The following is a 13,852-nucleotide window of genomic DNA, read 5'->3' as shown; positions in this document are numbered from 1 at the left end:
AAGGGCCATGCCAAGAAAATAAAAAGAGGCTTTGTGGGGGGGGTGGGGAGAATGAATGCCTTCCTTGGGGTAGTGAGAGTTAAAGGTGGAAGGACCTTCTGGAAGGAATTGGGAAGCCAGGTGTGAAGCCTCAACTCTGCGTAAAGCCTCCTATGGGGCCTTTATCATACACTGGGGTGTGGTTTCCCTGGAGTTTAGCAGCCACACTCTGAGGTCCTGGTGAGCCAGTGCTGCCCCCTGCAGCCACACTTGGGAGAGGAGAACCTGAGGCCTGCAGCAGGTGAGGCTAGCTTAAAAAGCCATAGAGAGGCCATCAGAGAACCAAGGGCTCTAGAAGGCAGGAAAAGAAAAGAGGGGAATGGGCCAGGGGGCGGGGGGAAGGCCCTACAATTTAGAGTCTGGGCCATCGGGCCTCGCAACGTAAGCCAAGAAAGAACATACTATGGGCCAGGCATGACTGTCTTCACATGAGAAAACAGCCACCTCAGGTGAAGAGAAAGTATTAGAGCTGGATCCCTTCAGAGTCCTAGCAAAGCACAGGTTGGGGGGGGGGGGTGTCATCTGCTCTCTCGCACTCAGCCCAGGACAAAGGTGACATTGCCTTCTTGCCCAGGCTCTCAGCCTCAGGAGACTCGGGCCCCGAATGCTCCACCACCCTAACCCCTCAGGGAGGAGCAGGTCCTGTGAAGACTCCCAGGAGGCATCTCTGCCTGGCAGAGGGAGACTTGGAGCCAGGGAAAGGTATGGAAAGTGGAAGCATGGGCGGGGGGGGGGGGGGGGGGGCAATGCAGAACCGGTGTGAAAGTTCCATGGAGGCTAAGTGTGAATGCACAGCCAGAAGGGCCCCTACATGGCCGGCAGTGCCCAGCTGTGGGCGTGGTCAGTGGAAGCCACCTGCCCAATCTGCAGGAAAGCAGTTTCCTGAATTTGGTGGGAGCCCGGGCTGGATAACTCTGGTCACTTCACTCTTCAATGCCTCACTTCTCTACTATTCCAAATCACATGGTTTGGCTGGACTCATTTATTTGTAGAAAAACATGAAGGATCTGGCCCTGGGCCGAGAAGTAAAACACACACACAGCCTCTGGCTGAGGGAATCGACAGTCCAGTAAGAAGCAAAGAAATGATCTCAGTGCAGTGATCAATGCTATGAGGAGGGCAAGCTGTGGTGGACACTGCTGGCTATTCCCACAACGTGCACGCTCCTCTTCCTCAGCATTAGGACCCACAAATTACAATTGGTATCTGTGGTCCAGAATAAAGACTCCCTCTCCCAGCTCCCGTGCAGCAAGATGTGCCTACATGGCCAAGTTCTTTCTGATGGGACATAAGGGCAAAATGATGTGGAACTTCTATGAAGTGCTTTTTTTTTTTTTTTTTTTAAGATTTTATTTATTTACTTGACAGACAGAGATCACAAGTAGGCAGAGAGGCCGGCAGAGAGAGATAGAGGAGGAAGCAGGCTCCCTGCTGAGCAGAGTGCCCGACTTGGGGCTTGATCCCAGGACCCTGGGATCATGACCGGAGCAGAAGGCAGAGGCTTTCACCCACTGAGCCACCCAGGCACCCCTATGAAGTGCTCTTAAAGGGAAAATATATGCCTTTCTCCCCCATTTACCTTCCTGCTGGTTGGAATGTGGACTTGAGGGCTGGAACTAGAGCAGCCATATTGGACTAAGGGGTAGAAGATATGTGTAACAAATGACAAAGCACAAGATTCCTAGTATTGGTACAGCTGTCACAAGAGCCACGGACAACCATGTTTGTGCTACTGTTATTTGGAGTTTTTCGCATTCTCAACTAAACCCAAACGTATGTTTAAAAGAAGCCATTACTTAATGCTATTGAATCATAGACTTAAAAATGGTTAAGATGGTCAATTTCATATGTGTTTTTTACCACAACAGAAGGAAAAAGAAGAAGCCAAAGTCAAACAGAGAGACAGAAAGTAAAATGGTGGTTATCAGGAGCTGGGAAGAGAAGAAAGAGGGGATAATGGAGAGTTAGTGTCTAATGGGTACAAAGTTTCAGTTCTGGAAAATGAAAAATGTTCTGGAGATGGATGGTGGTAATGGTAGCAAAACAATAGGAGCCAGACTTACCACCACTGACCCACACCCTTAAAGATGGCTGAAATGGTCAATTTCATGTTATATGTATTTTACCACAATTTTTAAAAAGCAGCAGCAGCAAACTAGGCAGAAGGGAACTTTCTGGACTGCTTACATGCGTGCATGCTTGCTGGGTCAAAAGTCACCAAACTACATATTGAAAATGGGGGAATTTCATTGACTGTAAATTAGACCTCTCTAAGATACCATGGGAATACATAAGTAGCCAGGCCAAAGGGCTTCCCAGAGGAGGAGTCATGAGTAGGAGTTAGCCCAAAAAGTGGGCTCTGTGATTTTATAAGCTGATTATGAAGAAAGGAACGTTGTTTTATTTCTTCTATAACCCGAAAAACATGGGAAGAGAGGGGAAGCTATTATGGGTTCAGTCTGAGAACAGGCCTTGGCCTATCTTCTAGGGCAACTCACCAACGCTGGTTGATAGAAAAGCTCTCCGAGCACACAGGCCCATCATCAGGGGCCCTGACCTAGTCAATATTCATTCACACATTCACTAAGTGCACACTCCACACCAGAAAGTATAGTAGAACAGAAAAGTGAATGATACAGACAAGTTCCCACCCCACAAAACGGCTGCTGCTGTCCAGAGGATGACATTAAACAGGGAAACCAATGAATAAGTCTCGTGAGTATAGACCAGGTCATCTCCATGTAGGAGGTGATAAGGGGACACTTTAGTTAGGACAATCGGGGACAGCCTGAGGAGGGGGCCATTGGGTGGAGACCTGGAAGAGAAGCCGGCGGCCCTTTTCGAGAGCAGGAAGCACATGCAGGCAGAGAGGAACAGTAAGGGTGGTACTCCCACCAATGTCTCTGAAAAGGCAGGTGTGAGCCAGGTCCTCTGCAGGTCACAGTGAAAAGTTTGCATTTTATTCTAAGGAGAGGGGGGAGGTGACAAAGGATTTGACCTACCTAAAAATGTTTTTAGAAGCTCCCTCTTGCTGCTCAGTGGGAAATGGATTAGAGAAGGACAACAGGAGAAAGACTATTATGGTAATCCTAGGAGACACTACAGCAGCTTGGACAAGAATTGTAGTGGCCAAAGTAGGAGGAGGGGGGCACCTGGGTGCCTCAGTGGGTTAAAGCCTCTGCCTTTGGCTCAGGTCATGGTCTCAGGGTCCTGGGATCGAGCCCCCCATTGGGCTCTCTGCTCAGCAGGGGCCTGCTTCCCCCCACACCCCTCCCTCTCTCTGCCTGCCTCTCTGCCTGCTTGTGATCTCTGTCTGTCAAATAAATAAATAAAATCTTTAAAAAAAAAAAAAAGTAGGAGGAGGTGGTGACTTTCACAGACACACAAAACTGAGAGGTCTGGTGAAATCTGCATAAGGTCTGTGGATTTTACAACATCGGTTTCCCCATTCTGACATTGTACTATGGCTATGTAAGATGTTACCACTGGGGAAAACCGGGTGGAAGGTCCACGGGACCTCTTTATACTATTTTTGCAACTTCCCATAAATCTATAATTATTTTAAAATAATTTTCCTTTTAATTCTCAACAGCAAGCATGCACTCAAAAAAAAGATGGCAAGTACTAACTCCAGAGGAAAGAAAAAAGGAATTCTAATCAGAGCACATTACCCAGCTTGGCTAAAAACAACATTCACATCGTCACCCTCATATACAAACACTGAACTGTGGTGAGCACAAAACTTTAGCCAGGGTCACCTGGGTGGCTCAGTGGGTTAAAGCCTCTGCCTTCCACTCAGGTCATGATCTCAGGGTCCTGGGATTGAGCCCTGCATGGGGCTCACTGCTCAGCAGGGAGTCTCCTTCCCCCACCTCCCCCAACTCTCTCTCCGCCTGCTTCTCTGCCTACTTGTGATCTGTCTGTCAAATAAATAAATAAAATCTTAAAAAAAAAAAAAAAAAAACTTTAACCAAAAGTTGCGATAACACAGATGGAAGTAGTCTAAATGCATTTGGGGGCACAAAACAGGCCTATAAGAATGCTAAACCTCATTCCCACAGGTGAAAGTAAACAGATAATACTGAAAACTGAAAATGTAGGAAACGGTTATCTACATGAGAAATTCTAACATACAGACATAAATGGCAGAAAAACTAGACAAAATAGTTAAGAATGCTTGCTTTGGGAAATGAAAATTCAGAATGGGGAAACACACTGCTTTTATGAGATAAACCTAGTAATATTTTTTTCTCTATAAATGTATCAGTTTGCTAGGCAGTAAAAATTAAATATATTTAAAGAAATATGTTGAAGCCTGCCAAAGAACAGAGAGGACTTGCTTACTGGTGGTCTGGATGGAAGTGCAGGTGTTAGAAGGAGGGGAAGAAGAATTCCAGACGACCCTTGGGTTTTTGCTTGGGCAGAGAATGGAGGGTGATGCCATCTGTTGAGATAGAAAAGGCTGGGAGAGTACGGGGGTGGAGAAGTGGATGTATTAAATCTACAACACCCATCAGACATCCAAACAGAAGTAACCAGAAGACAGCTGGATATCCCAGTTCTGCTCACAGGGGCAAGTTAGGGTTAGAGCTAAAACTTGGTAGACGTCAGCATGTGGGTGGTAGGCACTGACCATGGGACAAGTAAGATTATGCACAGAGACATCATAGAGAATTAATCAAGCCCACGCCTAGAATCTGAAGTGGTCGAATATTTCCAGTTTGGGGGAAAGCAAAGGAGATTAAAGAGGAGCCAGAGAGGGAAGAGGAAAGCCAGGGGTCTGTGGAGCCAGAGAAGAGAAAGTTTTGAAAAAGAGCAATCAACAAGGTCAGCTGCTGATAAAAAGTCAAAGAAGATGATTAAGTAAAACTTAAAAAAATAAAAGTCAAGAAGATGAGGAGGACCAATTTGTTGGTGACTATGGTAGCTAGTCTCCAAAGATGGCACCCTTAATAAACCATGCCCCTGTTGTAAGCCTTTCCCCTTGAACCTGACATGGCCCTGTGTTTTGCTTATGACCAACAGCATATGGTAGACGTCATGCTGCATGACCTCCAAGGCTAGGTCATAAGAAGCCTCGCAGCTTCCACCCCATTCTCCACGAATGCTCACCCCTGGGACACTCCTTCTTAGAACCCAGCTGCCCTTCTGAGAGGCTAAGTCACATGGTGGCCATGTGTAGGCACTCCAGTCACCAGACCCAGCTAAGGTCCCAGCCAATGGCCACCATCAACTGCCAGTCATGTCAGTGCACTGAGCCTTTGGATGACTCCAGGCCCAGCTGCTACTGACCGTAGCCTCCTGAGAAACCTCAAGTGAGAATTTCCATCACCACAGCAGCAAGAGATACATTAATAAGTTGTTGAAAACCACCCAATTTTGAAATGTGACATAGCAATAGATAACCAGACAGTGACTTTAACAAGAGCAGTTCAGTGGGGTTCTGGTAATAGAAGCCAGACTGCAGCGATCAGTAGGGTGAGTGGGAGAGTGTGGACTGCTATTCCAGGAAGTCTTACTGTGATTGCTGTGGAAGGTGGTGTCCAGGAGAGTTTGGTTTGTTTTTTTAAGTTGGGAGATACTAGAGCATGGGTGTATGTTGATGGTGATTATTCCTGGAGCAGAGAAAGACTAACGAAAGGAGGAAGAAGAATGCAACAAAGCAGGGTTCTAAGCAAGCCCAGAGGGAGGGATCTAGAAGGAGGAGAGAAGGCAAAGAAGACACGTGTGCAGGTGGGGAGGATTGTGAACCTGAAGGTGGGAAAGTCAGGGGTTTTCTCACAGGCAGCAAGGCTGTCAGCTGATTGAGAAGACGGAGGGAAAATGAGACAGCTTTGAGAAAACAGAAAATATGAAAGAGTTCTATCAATAAGTGGGTATGGTAGGATTCTAAAAACAGTCTCCCAAGATTCCCTACCTCCTAGTCCCTGGAGTCTATAAATGAGATGAGATGTCGCCCCATGACTGTGTTAAGTTAATGGCACAGACAATCTTAAAAAGGGGGATATTACTGGGGCGCCCAGGTGGCTCAGTCTGTTTAGTATTCAACTCTTGATTTTGGTTCCGGCTCAGAGTTGTGAGATCAAGTTGTGAGATCTTAATCTTGTTAAGATTAACCCCCCCAAAGATTCTCTCTCTCGGGCGCCTGGGTGGCTTAGTGGGTTAAACCTCTGCCTTTAGCTCTGGTCATAATCTCAGGGTCCTTGGATCGAGCCTTTCATTGGGCTCTCTGCTCAGTGGGGAGCCTACCTCCCCACCCCCCTCTCTCTCTCTGCCTCTCTGCCTACTTGTGATCTGTCAGATAAATAAATAAAAATCTTAAAAAAAAAAAAAAAAGATTCTCTCCCTTTCCCTCTACCCTCACACCCCCTAAAAAAAAAAAGAGAGAGAAAAAGGGAGTGATTTAGCCTAACACAATCACATGATCCCTTCAAAAGCAGAGAATATTCTCTGGCTAGTGGCAGAAGTGAAAGGGAAGCAGCCAGAGAGATCTGAAGCACAGGGGAGATTCAACATGCCACTGCTGGTCACTTGAGAAGGGATGTGGGCAGCATCTGAGAGCAGACAGGAGATCCCACTAGCAGCCAGCAAGGAAAAAGGGACCTCATACACCCATAAGGATTCGGATTCTGCCTAAATGAGTTTGGAAGGCCTGGATTTTTGCCCTGGGCCTCCAGATAAGAGCCAGCCCCCACAACACGTTAATTTTGGCCTTGTGAGACTCTGGCCAGAGAACCAGATGATCCCACCAGGACTTCTGACCTACAGACTGTGTATTTTGAGCCACTAAGTTTCTGGGCATGAGCCCCAACAGTCAGCACACTCCCTCTCTTGCTGTAGGGCCTTCTGGGCAGCTCCACTCCTCACGTGGGGGCGACTCACCCTTTCAGGACCTCCGTGTCCTAAGATGATGACAGCTGCCATCACAGCTCTGGGCTCAGGCTTGGGGCTTAACATCTTCATAGTTTCCGGTCATCTAGACCTGAGCTGTCCTACATGGCAGCCACTAGTCTTGGGTGGCTACTTATGTAAACTTAAAGGAATTACATCTAAGTGAGTTAAATGCTCAGTTCCTCACTCATACCAGTCACATTTCAAGTGCTCAAAAGCATATGTGACTACTGGCTGACACCCTGGTCAGAGTGGAAATCATTTCCATCCTCGCAGAAAGTTCTGTTGGACAGAGCTGGGCTGGACAGTGGATAGGAACCATGGTTGTCTGAACCACTGCCCTTCAGCAGTAGCTGAACTCATGAAAAGGAGGCAGAACAACAGGGCCCTTAGGGGACACCTCTAAGCCCCAGCAATGCTCTGAGTACACCAACACCTCTGAGCCCAGAACACAGCGTGGTTAGGCCCACAGAGGGGAAGGTTTCTTCTTACGGCTAGTCTATGGCACCCCCCCACCCACATTCTTTACTTCCTGCCTCAGCACAACTGACCGTGGAAGTCCACGTCCTTCAGAGGAACACAGACACACCCACACCCGCAAAGGTGTGGTATGCCTCTAACCCTAACCAGCCACTCACATAGTCACAGCACATGCCAAGTCGGTAGGTTCGGAAATGTCCACATTTCCTCACTGTGTGGGACATCAGTAAGGTCCGCGGGATGCTCACAGTCCACCCGGTTCTGTCTCACCTCTGTCACTGCCTGTCCTCCTCAGCACCCCTTGTCTTGCTCCACAGTTCCTGTAAACACCTGCTGGGCCACCATCCAGCAACAGTGTTCTACACAGAACACTCAAAACTCAGGGCAAACAGGGGCACCTGGATGACTCAGTCAGTTAAGCGCCCAATTCTTCATTTCGGCTCAGGTCATCATGATCTCAGGGTCCTGGGATAGAGTCCCATGTTGCGGGGGGGGGGGGGGGTGTCCCTCTCAATGGGGAGTCTGTTTGTCTCCCTCTCCTCTGCCCCTCCCCCTGCTCATGCTCACAATCTCTCTCTCTCAAATAAATAAATAAATCGTAAAAAAAAAAAAAAAAAAACCTGAAGGCAAAGAAATGCATCTCTCCCGATCCACTGCCTTCTAAAAACCAAGAGGTAAGAATTCCACCAGATTTAACATTCCTCTCAGCCCAGTGGTAGATAACTTACTTTACGTGGAGAAAACTAAAAGCACTTCATAGTGATTCTCCCAAAGCAAGGACTCAGCCCCAAGGTGAATTGAAGTCCCACTCTCTCTCTCTAGAAACTGAAAACTGCTTACAACGTTTAAAAGCTGGCTTTTCCAGGGTGCCTAGGTGGCTCAGTGGGTTAAGCCTCTGCCTTCGGCTCAGGTCATGATCTCAGGGTCTTGGGATCGAGCCCCGCATCCAGCTCTCTGCTCAGCAGGGAGCCTGCTTCCTCCTCTCTCTGCCTGCCTTTCTGCCTACTTGTGATCTCTGTCAAATAAATAAATAAAACCTTTAAAAAAAAAAAAAAGTTGGCTTCTCCTGTATCTCCTTACCGAGGAGCCAAAAAATCATACAGCCCAATCTCAGGCAGGCTCCCCGTACAGATGTCTCCCCAAAGCTGACTTGAAGACCATGAAGGGACCAATTGGGGCCATACCAACTGGAAGACCTGAAGCCAGGAAGGCACTGGATGTTTGGAGAAGGAAGGTGGCATGAGGGAAACCCAACTATATAGCACATGCCTCAAAACAAACTAGATTTACCACACTCTTGTTGAAACCGCAGGATAGTCCTAAAAAGGTGAAATCGGGGCACCTAGGTGGCTCAGTGGGTTAAAGCCTCTGCCTTCACCTCAGGTCATGATCCCAGAGTCCTGGGATCAAGCCCCGCATGGAGCTCTCTGCTCCCTGCTTCCTCTTCTCTCTGCCTGCCTCTCTGCCTACTTGTGATCTTTGTCTGTCAAATAAATAAATAAAATCTTTAAAAAATAAATAAAAATAAAAATAATAAAAAGGTAAAATCATCCTGGGATGATAAGTATATTACTGCTAATTTAAGAGCTGTAAAATGCTACTGATACTTCCTTTATGGAGTGGGCTAAGTTTTTAGTGTTTGGTGTTAGTGAGCATAAAATATGTATCAGGCATATCATAGGATCACTCAGTCATCCTAATCTTATTTTTCATCAAGAGTCTTCAGATGCAAAACCTCCTACTGTTTCAGCACCTGGACTGTCAGCGGTGGGGGAGGAGAATATTAGCCAAGCCAGGAGAAATAGAATAAGAACTCAAAGAAGACAGAAGCAATAGGGAGGGAGAGGAGACCTTAGGGGAACAGAGAGACAGAATCAAAAAGATACAGCCCCCAGCAGATGTAGGGAATGTGGTGAGATAATATTTCTAAATAGGATTTTTTTTTTTTTTTTGCTTCCCTTTCTCCACATAGTCCCACTTTAAGCAGCCAAGCTTTGGTACTTATGCCTCAGTAAAAGCATGAGACAGCAAAAACTAGGGGGAAAAAAATGGGAAGCCACTTCAGGCTTTTGGATTTTAATTGCCTAGGCCCTCAATAAAACAGAAAGGACTTGAAACCTATACAAAAGATGCAGGGACAATATCATTGGTAAAGCCAGACCTCCCACTGGCATTACCCTCAGCAGATGAGAGCCAGAGGGGGAAGAAGTAAGAGGGCAGATGTTGGTGGGTTCTGTCCACAGGGACCTTGAGCAGGTTCCTGAGATCTGACAGCGACGGGGCCCTGCCCCAACATCTACCGAGCCTCAGAAAGGAGACCTGGTCCCAGAAAGAGGAAATGGCTGCAGAGGGGAACTTCTTTTGGAGGCAGCAGGAACCTTGGACAGCGCCACGCTCTCTCTCACCACCTCAGAATGATTCCTGTGTGTCTAAGACTGACCTGGGAGTAGCAGAGGGACACCAGACCAGAAGAAGCCATGCAAGCTACAACTAAGCAGGAGACATCTCAGTGGATACTCAGCTGGTCATTCAAGAACAGGGCCACTTCTTCTAGTGCTTGGGCAAATACATATAGGGTGCTCCCCCGAGATGCAGGCAGTCTTTGGAGAAAGGAGGGGCAACTCCTACCAACCACCTGAACCTAAGTGTCCACCACTCCCAGGAGAAATGTAGGTATATTACAGAAACACAACTTTATGTTTCCTGCATCTCTGAATTGGTAGACTGAGATAATCCCTCTGTAAGAAGTAAAGGAAAGTTAGAAACCAGCAAATGTCCAGCTAGGAAACTGGATCCAGGATGCCATCCACAGATGTAGGGAATAAAGGAATAAAGCAAATTGCGTGGAGAATGGTGAATTGAAGGTTTGGATGTGTTGAGGGTGAGATGCTGGTGGGGTGTCCACGGGCATGTCAGGGGGCAGCCGGGTCATGAGAACTGATGCTCAGGAACAAGGTCTACCTGAAACTGTGGGTTTTGGCGTCATGGGGTCCACACACGCAGCAGCTGACGGAGGAGGAGTAGATCAGAGTGATCGTCTCATGTGCTCACTGTTGCCGTAAGTGTTTTCATGCGTATTGACTCATTTGATCTTCAAGTCAACCCTACGGGGTGGGTACTCCTACTAACCTCGTTTTTTGACATGTGACAAAACAGATAATCAATGCTTCAGGCCTCAGAGCGAGTAACCAGAGGCATCAGAAGTGACCCCAGGAAATCTACAATCTACATGAAGGACAACTGCCAGGCTAGACTAGAAGCAAAGAGGAGGAGGGAGTTGTCAGGAGGAAAACCAGAAAAGCCTTATATCACAAAACCCGAAGGGAGAGAGGACTTCAAGAAGAACATGATGGGAGGCACCAAATTTGCAAGCGACCCAGTAACTGATTATAACTAAACAGACCCACTGGGATTGCACCTGGGAGTTCCTAATGCCCAGGAGAGGGAGGTGTCCTGACATCTGGGAGGGAGAGGACACGGGGGCGCTGCATGGACCGGGAGGGGGGGAAGTAGGGGGAGCATGACTCTTCCAAGAGAGCTGTGAGAAGGAGAGGGCTAGAATCCGTGTCCTTTCTAAAAAGAGAACAATTTAGAGACTATTATTCAGCAAACGGGAAGTCAGTAGATGATGAAAGTTTTAAAGACACAGGCCTCTGAAGCTGTGACAGTGACCCTGAGCACGGAGAGAAAGAACGCTGGAGACACCTTCAATCCACGACTTTAACCTCACGCGGGCCCTGGATGCTGATAGCCCCGCTGTCTGTCCACAGTCCCGCCGCTGTTCCGCTCACTGGCACCGTGGTTCTCAGAGGGCTGTCCTTGGAGGGGCAACTTCAGCATCACGAAGAAACTTGTCAGAAAATGCAAGTTCTCCTGCCCACTCCAGCCCTCCCAGTCAGAAAATCTGGGCAGGGCTTTAACAGACTCTTGATGACTCTGACACACTCATGTGAGAACCACTACCCTCAAGGACTCGAGATGCTGCCTTCTCTCTTTGCACGTCGGATGGATGCTTTGTGCCCCGGTTTCTGTACTCCGTCCCCTCCCTTCCCACCACCTTAACGACGTGGCTTGGGCTCTTCTTCTCTCTCCCCTACATCACCAGTGCTCACTCTCCCCTAGGCTGTTTCTCCTCAACATATAAACATACGGTTATTTTTCCCATTTAAAAATATTTCTTGACCTCACTTCTCCTTTTACTTCCCACCCAACCTCTCTCCTTCCTTTACCACTAAGCTCCTCTAAAGGGTTGCCCGCACTATACCCTGTCTCTCTCCTCCCATCCTTCCTTGAGCCCATCCACAGACTTTCACCCCACCACCCCACCAAAACCATTCTTGTCAAGGTCACCAACACTATTGGAAATCAATTCCCAGACTCATGTTACTTAATCCATAGGCAACATTTGACACAACGGATCTTTCTCTCCTGGATGGTAACTTTCCTTCTCTGGGCTTATGGTGTAACACCATCCCTCGGATTTTTTCTTCTCTACTTCATACTTCTCAGTCTTTTTGATATATTCTATTCAATGCTAAAGTCATTTAATGTCAGAGAGCTTCAGGATTCAGTCCTGGCGTGTCTCTATTTTTCCTCCCTTGGTGACCTCCCCTAATCTCATAGCTTTAAAGAACAGATATATGCCAGGGACTCTCAAGTCTTTATCTGCAGCCCAGACCCTCCAAACTTGTATATCCAACTGCTTTCTTGACATCTTGACATGCCTAATAGACACCTCAAACTTAGTAGGTATTAATCCAGCTCCTGCCTTCCCCCATCACCTTCCCAGTTAATGTTCAAACCAAAAATTCCTCCCTTTCTCTCATGCCACCTCATCCATCAGAAAATCTTGCTGACTCTACGTTCCAAATACATCCAGAACCCAACCACTCTTCACCACCCCTCCTGCTACCTACCACACAGAAACCACCAACTCTCACCAGGTCATTTTAACGACAGTCTAAAGGATCTCCTGCTTCTACTCTGGCTCTTTTCAGATGTGTTCTCATGCATCAGCTGAAAGGATTCTGTTAAAACAAAAATCCGATCCATGTCCTCTGCTCAAAATGTCCCAAAGGCTCCCATCTCAGAATAAAAATGGAAGTCATCCAAATGGCCTTAGGACCCTCCATGGTACAATTCTTGCCTTCTCTCACTGACCTCACCTCCCACACTCCCTCTCCTCACTCCAGCCACTCTGACCTTCTTGTTCTTCCTTAAAAAAAATGGCAGGTGTGTTTCCACCTCACCACAACTCTTGCATTTCTAGCCCCCTCTGCCTAGAACAGTCTTGCCCTAGATAGCCAGAGGTTTCACTCCCTCACCTCCTTCATGTCACTCAGATGCCACCTTCTCATTGAGACCATGTCTGATGACATCTTACACACCCTGTTTTATTTGCTTCCAGAGCTCCTACTGCCATCAAGCATACTACAGATTTCACTTATTTCGTTATTTTTTCTGCTTCTTCGAGAATGTAAGCTCCTTGAAGGCAAAAGTTTTGCCTGTTGGTTTACTCTGGTTCCCCCTGTGCGTGGAAAAGGATCCAGTACATCCAACAGCTATCCATAAAACGTGATGGAATGATGCCCCAAGGAGTATGCAGAGTTGAGATCAGGCCGACTCATCTTGGACAAGGAAGAGGGAGGCCGCCTCTGTCACTGCCCCGGAGCGGAGGTGAGAATGGATTCAGATGTGTTTGGAGACAGAAATTTAAGTATTCCCCTCCTGGTTGTCCCTAGTTTCTCTGGGAAATAGAAGGCAAGGAAGGACCTGAGGAGAACGGTGACGGACAGCCACAGCAGCCATTGAGAAGGCGAGAAGGAGCTAAGGACACTTGGAAGGACTGACAATGCAGGTGAAATGGAAAACCTGGGTTTGCCTTGGCACCAGTTTACCAGGCTGTGCGATTTTCTTCAACAGCATGAGCTACACAGCTGAAGGGGAATGTCCAAGTCATCTCCTGGCTTTTTCTTGAGAAAGTAAGAAGCCTCCCCACCCCCAACTGAGCGCCTCCGTTTACCCACTCAGGGAGCCAACACCAATCATCACCAATCACGGGTTTCACGTTAGTAAAATGAGTAGAGGGTGCGTTTAAGCCGAGAGAAAAGGAGGAGGCCGAAGCGCAAGCCCCCTCCCAGACCGGTGGGAAAGGAGAGCGAACCTTAAGCCTTCCCTCAAACCTGGAAGTTGATACGTAGCCCCTAGGGCTCGAATTCTGGGCGTCCTCCGCAGAAGGTACTCGTCCCCAGTACCTTCCCCGCCGTTCCCGTCCGGCCGCATACTGATCCACTTCTCGTCGCGCTCCACCCCCTCCGAGCTCGCGCGCTCTTCCTCCACGTGCTTCTCTGTATATACGGGTCGCCCGGGAGACGCCGGTCGGGCGGGGCTCTTCTGACGCCACAATAGGAACAAGCCAATAGCCGTGACGCGTCTCAGTGAC

At 47.9% G+C, this 13,852-nt stretch overlaps 1 long non-coding RNA gene across 2 annotated transcripts in view; it reads right to left on the bottom strand.

Annotated features, from left to right (window-relative positions):
• The window catches only part of LOC309840968, a 215,419-nt gene extending 201,632 nt beyond the window's left edge, over positions 1 to 13,787 (bottom strand). The window contains exon 1 of one of the 2 annotated variants that reach the window (XR_014298872.1): positions 13,593 to 13,787. This is a non-coding gene — a long non-coding RNA (uncharacterized lncRNA). The remainder of the gene's footprint in view (positions 1 to 13,592) is intronic. The other variant, XR_014298873.1, reaches the window with a different exon arrangement.
• Positions 13,788 to 13,852: the final 65 nt, after the last annotated feature.

Source organism: Mustela nivalis (assembly GCF_964662115.1).
Source record: "Mustela nivalis genome assembly, chromosome: 9".
Lineage (NCBI taxonomy): Eukaryota > Metazoa > Chordata > Mammalia > Carnivora > Mustelidae > Mustela > Mustela nivalis.
The sequence above is the reverse complement of the archived record's forward strand: the minus strand, read 5'-3'. Positions and strand labels throughout refer to the sequence as shown.